This window comes from Phalangium opilio, unplaced genomic scaffold (genome assembly GCF_054372755.1).
Source record: "Phalangium opilio isolate 3A_F unplaced genomic scaffold, DU_Popi_V2 ptg000101l_1, whole genome shotgun sequence".
Lineage (NCBI taxonomy): Eukaryota > Metazoa > Arthropoda > Arachnida > Opiliones > Phalangiidae > Phalangium > Phalangium opilio.
In genome coordinates, this window is record NW_028324204.1 from 10,509,931 (window position 1) to 10,516,862 (window position 6,932).

The following is a 6,932-nucleotide window of genomic DNA, read 5'->3' on the forward strand; positions in this document are numbered from 1 at the left end:
AGCGCGTTCGGCTGTTAACCAATAGGTTGGTGGTTCGAGCCCACCCGGGAGCGGTGTTGTGGGATCTCAAATGTAACGTAGAAAGCCAAAGTATTTGCACAATAAATGACGACCATTTAATTTTTGGGCTTCCGTGGCGCAATGGTTAGCGCGTTCGGCTGTTAACCAATAGGTTGGTGGTTCGACCCCATCCGGGAGCGGTGTTGTGAGGTCTCAGATTTGACGTAAAAAATCAAGGTTTTTACACAATACCTGACGAGCATTTAACTTTTGGGCTTCCGTGGCGCAATGGTTAGCGCGTTCGGCTGTTAACCAATAGGTTGGTGGTTCGAGCCCACCAGGGAGCGGTGTTGTGTGATCTCAAATGTAACGTAGAAAGTCAAAGTTTTTCCACAATACCTGACGACCATTTAATTTTTGGGCTTCCGTGGCGCAATGGTTAGCACGTTCGGCTGTTAACCAATAGGTTGGTGGTTCGAGCCCATCCGGGAGCGGTGTTGTGAGGTCTCAGATGTGACGTAAAAAGTCAAAGTTTTTCCACAATACCTGACAACCATTTAATTTCTGAGCTTCCGTGTCTCAATGGTTAGCGCGTTCGGCTGTTAACCAATAGGTTGGTGGTTCGAGCCCACCCGGGAGCGGTGTTGTGGGATCTCAAATGTAACGTAGAAAGCCAAAGTTTTTGCACAATAAATGACGACCATTTAATTTTTGGGCTTCCGTGGCGCAATGGTTAGCGCGTTCGGCTGTTAACCAATAGGTTGGTGGTTCGACCCCATCCGGGAGCGGTGTTGTGAGGTCTCAGATTTGACGTAAAAAATCAAGGTTTTTACACAATACCTGACGAGCATTTAACTTTTGGGCTTCCGTGGCGCAATGGTTAGCGCGTTCGGCTGTTAACCAATAGGTTGGTGGTTCGAGCCCATCCGGGAGCGGTGTTGTGAGGTCTCAGATGTGACGTAAAAAGTCAAGGTTTTTACACAATACCTGACGAGCATTTAACATTTGGGCTTCCGTGGCGCAATGTTTAGCGCGTTCGGCTGTTAACCAATAGGTTGGTGGTTCGAGCCCATCCGGGAGCGGTGTTGTGAGGTCTCAGATGTGACGTAAAAAGTCAAGGTTTTTACACAATACCTGACGAGCATTTAACTTTAGGGCTTCCGTGGCGCAACGTTTAGCGCGTTCGGCTGTTAACCAATAGGTTGGTGGTTCGAGCCCATCCGGGAGCGGTGTTGTGAGGTCTCAGATGTGACGTAAAAAGTCAAGGTTTTTACACAATACCTGACGAGCATTAAACTTTTGGGCTTCCGTGGCGCAATGGTTAGCGCGTTCGGTTGGTGGTTCGAGCCCATCCGGGAGCGGTGTTGTGAGGTCTCAGATGTGACGTAAGAAGTCAAGGTTTTTACACAATACCTGACGAGTATTTAACTTTTGGGCTTCCGTGGCGCAATGGTTAGCGCGTTCGGCAGTTAACCAATAGGTTGGTGGTTCGAGCCCATCCGGGAGCGGTGTTGTGAGGTCTCAGATGTGACGTAAAAAGTCAAGGTTTTTACACAATACCTGACGAGCATTTAATTTTTGGGATTCCGTGGCGCAATGGTTAGCGCGTTCAGCTGTTAATCGAAAGGTTGGTGGTTCGAGCCCACCCGGGAGAGGTGTTGTGGGGTCTCAAATGTAACGTAGAAAGCCAAAGTTTTTCCACAACACCTGACAACCATTTAATTTCTGAGCTTCCGTGGCTCAATGGTTAGCGCGTTCGGCTGTTAACCAATAGGTTGGTGGTTCGAGCCCATCCGGGAGCGGTGTTGTGAAGTCTCAGATGTGACGTAAATAGTCAAGGTTTTTACACAATACCTGACGAGCATTTAACTTTTGGGCTTCCGTGGAGCAATGGTTAGCGCGTTCGGCTGTTAACCAATAGGTTGGTGGTTCGAGCCCATCCGGGAGCGGTGTTGTGAGGTCTCAGATGTGACGTAAGAAGTCAAGGTTTTTACACAATACCTGACGAGTATTTAACTTTTGGGCTTCCGTGGCGCAATGGTTAGCGCGTTCGGCTGTTAACCAATAGGTTGGTGGTTCGAGCCCATCCGGGAGCGGTGTTGTGAGGTCTCAGATGTGACGTAAAAAGTCAAGTTTTTTGCACAATACCTGACGAGCATTTAGGTTTTGGGCTTCCGTGGCGCAATGGTTAGCGCGTTCGGCTGTTAAGCAATAGGTTGGTGGTTCGAGCCCATCCGGGAGCGGTGTTGTGAGGTCTCAGATATGACGTAAAAAGTCAAGGTTTTTACACAATACCTGACGAGCATTTAAATTTTGGGCTTCCTTGGCGCAATGGTTAGCGCGTTCGGCTGATAACCAATAGGTTGGTGGTTCGAGCCCACCCGGGAGCGGTGTTGTGTGATCTCAAATGTAACGTAGAAAGCCAAAATTTTTCCACAATACCTGACGACCATTTAATTTTTGGGCTTCCGTGGCGCAATGGTTAGCACGTTCGGCTGTTAACCTATAGGTTGGTGATTCGAGCCCAACCCAGAGAGGTGTTGTAGGGTCTCAGATGTAACGTAATAAGTCATAACTTATCCACAACACCTGACAACCATTTAATCTCTGAGCTTCCGTGGCTCAATGGTTAGCGCGTTCGGCTGTTAACCAATAGGTTGGTTGTTCGAGCCCATCCGGGAGCGGTGTTGTGAGGTCTCAGATGTAACGTAAAATGTCAGAGTTTTTCCACAATACCTGACGAACATTTAATTTTTGGGCTTCCGTGGCGCAATGGTTAGCGCGTTCGGCTGTTAACCAATAGGTTGGTGGTTCGAGCCCATCCGGGAGCGGTGTTGTGAGGTCTCAGATGTGACGTAAAAAGTCAAGGTTTTTACACAATACCTGACGAGCATTTAATTTTTAGCTTCCGTGGCGCAATGGTTAGCGCGTTCAGCAGTTAACAAATAGGTTAGTGGTTCGAGCCCACCCGGGAGCGGCGTTGTGGGATCTCAAACGTAACGTAGAAAGCCAAAGTTTTTCCGCAATACCTGACGACCATTTAATTTTTGGGCTTCCGTGGCGCAATGGTTAACGCGTTCGGCTGTTAACCAATAGGTTGGTGGTTCGAGCCCACCCGGGAGCGGTGTTGTGGGATCTCAAATGTAACGTAGAAAGCCAAAGTTTTTCCACAATACGTGACGACCATTTAATTTCTGAGCTTCCGTGGCTCAATGGTTAGCGCGTTCGGCTGTTAACCAATAGGTTGGTGGTTCGAGCCCACCCGGGAGCGGTGTTTTTGGATCTCAAATGTAACATAAATAGCCAAAGTTTTTCCACAATACCTGACGACCATTTAATTTTTGGGCGTCCGTGGCGAATGGTTAGCGCGTTCGGCTGTTAACCGAAAGGTTGGTGGTTCGAGCCCACCCGGAAGAGGTGTTGTGGGGTCTCAGATGTAGCGTAAAAAGTCAAAACTTTTCCACAATACGTGACAACCATTTAATTTCTGAGCTTCCGTGGCTCAATGGTTAGCGCGTTCGGCTGTTAATCGAAAGGTTGGTGGTTCGAGCCCATCCGGGAGCGGTGTTGTGAGGTCTCGGATGTGAAGTAAAAAGTCAAAGTTTTACCTCAATACCTGACGAAAATTTAATTTTTGGGCTTCAGTGGCGCAATGGTCAGCGCGTTCAGCTGTTAGCCGAAAGGTTGGTGGTTCGAGCCCATCCGGGAGCGGTGTTGTGAGGTCTCAGATGTGACGTAAGAAGTCAAGGTTTTTACACAATACCTGACGAGTATTTAACTTTTGGGCTTCCGTGGCGCAATGGTTAGCGCGTTCGGCTGTTAACCAATAGGTTGGTGGTTCGAGCCCATCCGGGAGCGGTGTTGTGAGGTCTCAGATGTGACGTAAAAAGTCAAGTTTTTTGCACAATACCTGACGAGCATTTAGGTTTTGGGCTTCCGTGGCGCAATGGTTAGCGCGTTCGGCTGTTAAGCAATAGGTTGGTGGTTCGAGCCCATCCGGGAGCGGTGTTGTGAGGTCTCAGATATGACGTAAAAAGTCAAGGTTTTTACACAATACCTGACGAGCATTTAAATTTTGGGCTTCCTTGGCGCAATGGTTAGCGCGTTCGGCTGATAACCAATAGGTTGGTGGTTCGAGCCCACCCGGGAGCGGTGTTGTGTGATCTCAAATGTAACGTAGAAAGCCAATGTTTTTCCACAATACCTGACGACCATTTAATTTTTGGGCTTCCGTGGCGCAATGATTAGCGCGTTCAGCTGTTAATGGAAAGGTTGAAGGTTCGAGCCCACCCGAGAGAGGTGTTGTGGGGTCTCAGATGTAGCGTAAAAAGTCAAAACTTTTCCGCAATACGTGAAAACCATTTAATTTCTGAGCTTCCGTGGCTCAATGGTTAGCGCGTTCGGCTGTTAACCAATAGGTTGGTGGTTCGAGCCCATCCGGGAGCGGTGTTGTGACGTCTCAGATGTGACGTAAAAAGTCCAGGTTTTTCCACAATACCGGACGACCATTTAATTTTGGGGCTTCCGTGACGCAATCGTTAGCGCGTTCGGCTGTTAACAGAAAGGTTGGTGGTTCGAGCACACCCGGGAGCGGTGCTATGAGGTCTCAGATGTTACGTAAAAAGTCCAGGTTTTTCCACAATACCGGACGACCATTTAATTTTTGGGCTTCCGTGGCGCAATGGTTAGCGCGTTCAGCTGCTATTCAAAAGACTGGTGGTTTGAGCCCTTCCGGGAGCGGTGTTGTGACGTCTCAGATGTAACATAAAATGTCAGAGTTTTTCCACAATACCTGACGAATATTGAACTTTTGGGCTTCCGTGGCGCAATGGTTAGCGCGTTCAGCTGCTATTCAAAAGACTGGTGGTTTGAGCCCTTCCGGGAGCGGTGTTGTGACGTCTCAGATGTAACATAAAATGTCAGAGTTTTTCCACAATACCTGACGAATATTGAACTTTTGGGCTTCCGTGGCGCAATGGTTAGCGCGTTCAGCTGTTAATCGAAAAGTTGGTGGTTCGAGCCCACCCGGGAGAGGTGTTGTGGGGTCTCAGATGTAGCGTAAAAAGTCAAAACGTTTCCACAATACGTGACAACCATTTAATTTCTGAGCCTCCGTGGCTCAATGGTTAGCGCGTTCGGCTGTTAACCAATAGGTTAGTGGTTCGAGCCCACCCGGGAGCGGCGTTGTGGGATCTCAAATGTAACGTAGAAAGCCAAAGTTTTTCCACAATACCTGACGATCATTTAATTTTTGGCCTTCCTTGGCGCAATGGTTAGGGCGTTCGGCTGTTAACAAATAGGTTGGTGGTTCGAGCCCACCCGGGAGCGGTGTTGTGGGATCTCAAATGTAACGTAGAAAGCCAAAGTTTTTCCACAATACGTGACGACCATTTAATTTCTGAGCTTCCGTGGCTCAATGGTTAGCGCGTTCGGCTGTTAACCAATAGGTTGGTGGTTCGAGCCCATCCGGGAGCGGTGTTGTGAGGTCTCAGAAGTGACGTAAAAAGTCAAGGTTTTTACACAATACCTGACGAGCATTTAATTTTTGGGCTTCCGTGGCGCAATGGTTAGCGCGTTCAGCAGTTAACAAATAGGTTAGTGGTTCGAGCCCACCCGGGAGCGGCGTTGTGGGATCTCAAACGTAACGTAGAAAGCCAAAGTTTTTCCACAATACCTGACGACCATTTAATTTTTGGGCTTCCGTGGCGCAATGGTTAACGCATTCGGCTGTTAACAAATAGGTTGGTGGTTTGAGCCCACCTGGGAGCGGTGTTGTGGGATCTCAAATGTAACGTAGAAAGCCAAAGTTTTTCCACATACGTGACAACCATTTAATTTCTGAGCTTCCGTGGCTGAATGGTTAGCGCGTTCAGCTTTTAACCAATAGGGTGGTGGTTCGAGCCCACCCGGGAGCGGTGTTGTGGGATCTCAAATGTAACGTAGAAAGACAAAGTTTTTCCACAATACCTGACGACCATTTATTTTTTGGGCTTCCTTGGCGCAATGGTTAGCGCGTTCGGCTGTTAACCGAAAGGTTGGTGGTTCGAGCCCAACCGAGAGAGGTGTTGTAGGGTCTCAGATGTAACGTAATAAGTCATAACTTATCCACAACACCTGACAACCATTTAATCTCTGAGCTTCCGTGGCTCAATGGTTAGCGCGTTCGGCTGTTAACCAATAGGTTGGTGGTTCGAGCCCATCCGGGAGCGGTGTTGTGAGGTCTCAGATGTAACGTAAAATGTCAGAGTTTTCCCACAATACCTGACGAACATTTAATTTTTGGGCTTCCGTGGCGCAATGGTTAGCGCGTTCGGCTGTTAATCAATAGGTTGGTGGTTCGAGCCCATCCGGGAGCGGTGTTGTGAGGTCTCAGATGTGACGTAAAAAGTCAAGGTTTTTACACAATACCTGACGAGCATTTAATTTTTAGCTTCCGTGGCGCAATGGTTAGCGCGTTCAGCAGTTAACAAATAGGTTAGTGGTTCGAGCCCACCCGGGAGCGGCGTTGTGGGATCTCAAACGTAACGTAGAAAGCCAAAGTTTTTCCACAATACCTGACGACCATTTAATTTTTGGGCTTCCGTGGCGCAATGGTTAACGCGTTCGGCTGTTAACCAATAGGTTGGTGGTTCGAGCCCAGCCGGGAGCGGTGTTGTGGGATCTCAAATGTAACGTAGAAAGCCAAAGTTTTTCCACAATACGTGACGACCATTTAATTTCTGAGCTTCCGTGGCTCAATGGTTAGCGCGTTCGGCTGTTAACCAATAGGTTGGTGGTTCGAGCCCACCCGGGAGCGGTGTTTTTGGATCTCAAATGTAACATAAATAGCCAAAGTTTTTCCACAATACCTGACGACCATTTAATTTTTGGGCGTCCGTGGCGAATGGTTAGCGCGTTCGGCTGTTAACCGAAAGGTTGGTGGTTCGAGCCCA

General features: G+C 48.4%; 2 non-coding genes across 2 annotated transcripts; both read left to right on the forward strand.

Annotated features, from left to right (window-relative positions):
* The first annotated feature begins 2,317 nt into the window (after positions 1 to 2,317).
* On the forward strand, positions 2,318 to 2,390 carry TRNAI-GAU (transfer RNA isoleucine (anticodon GAU)). Its single transcript has one exon. It is a non-coding gene; the product is annotated as a tRNA-Ile (tRNA).
* Positions 2,391 to 4,079: 1,689 nt separating this feature from the next.
* Positions 4,080 to 4,152, forward strand: TRNAI-GAU (transfer RNA isoleucine (anticodon GAU)). Its single transcript has one exon. It is a non-coding gene; the product is annotated as a tRNA-Ile (tRNA).
* Positions 4,153 to 6,932: the final 2,780 nt, after the last annotated feature.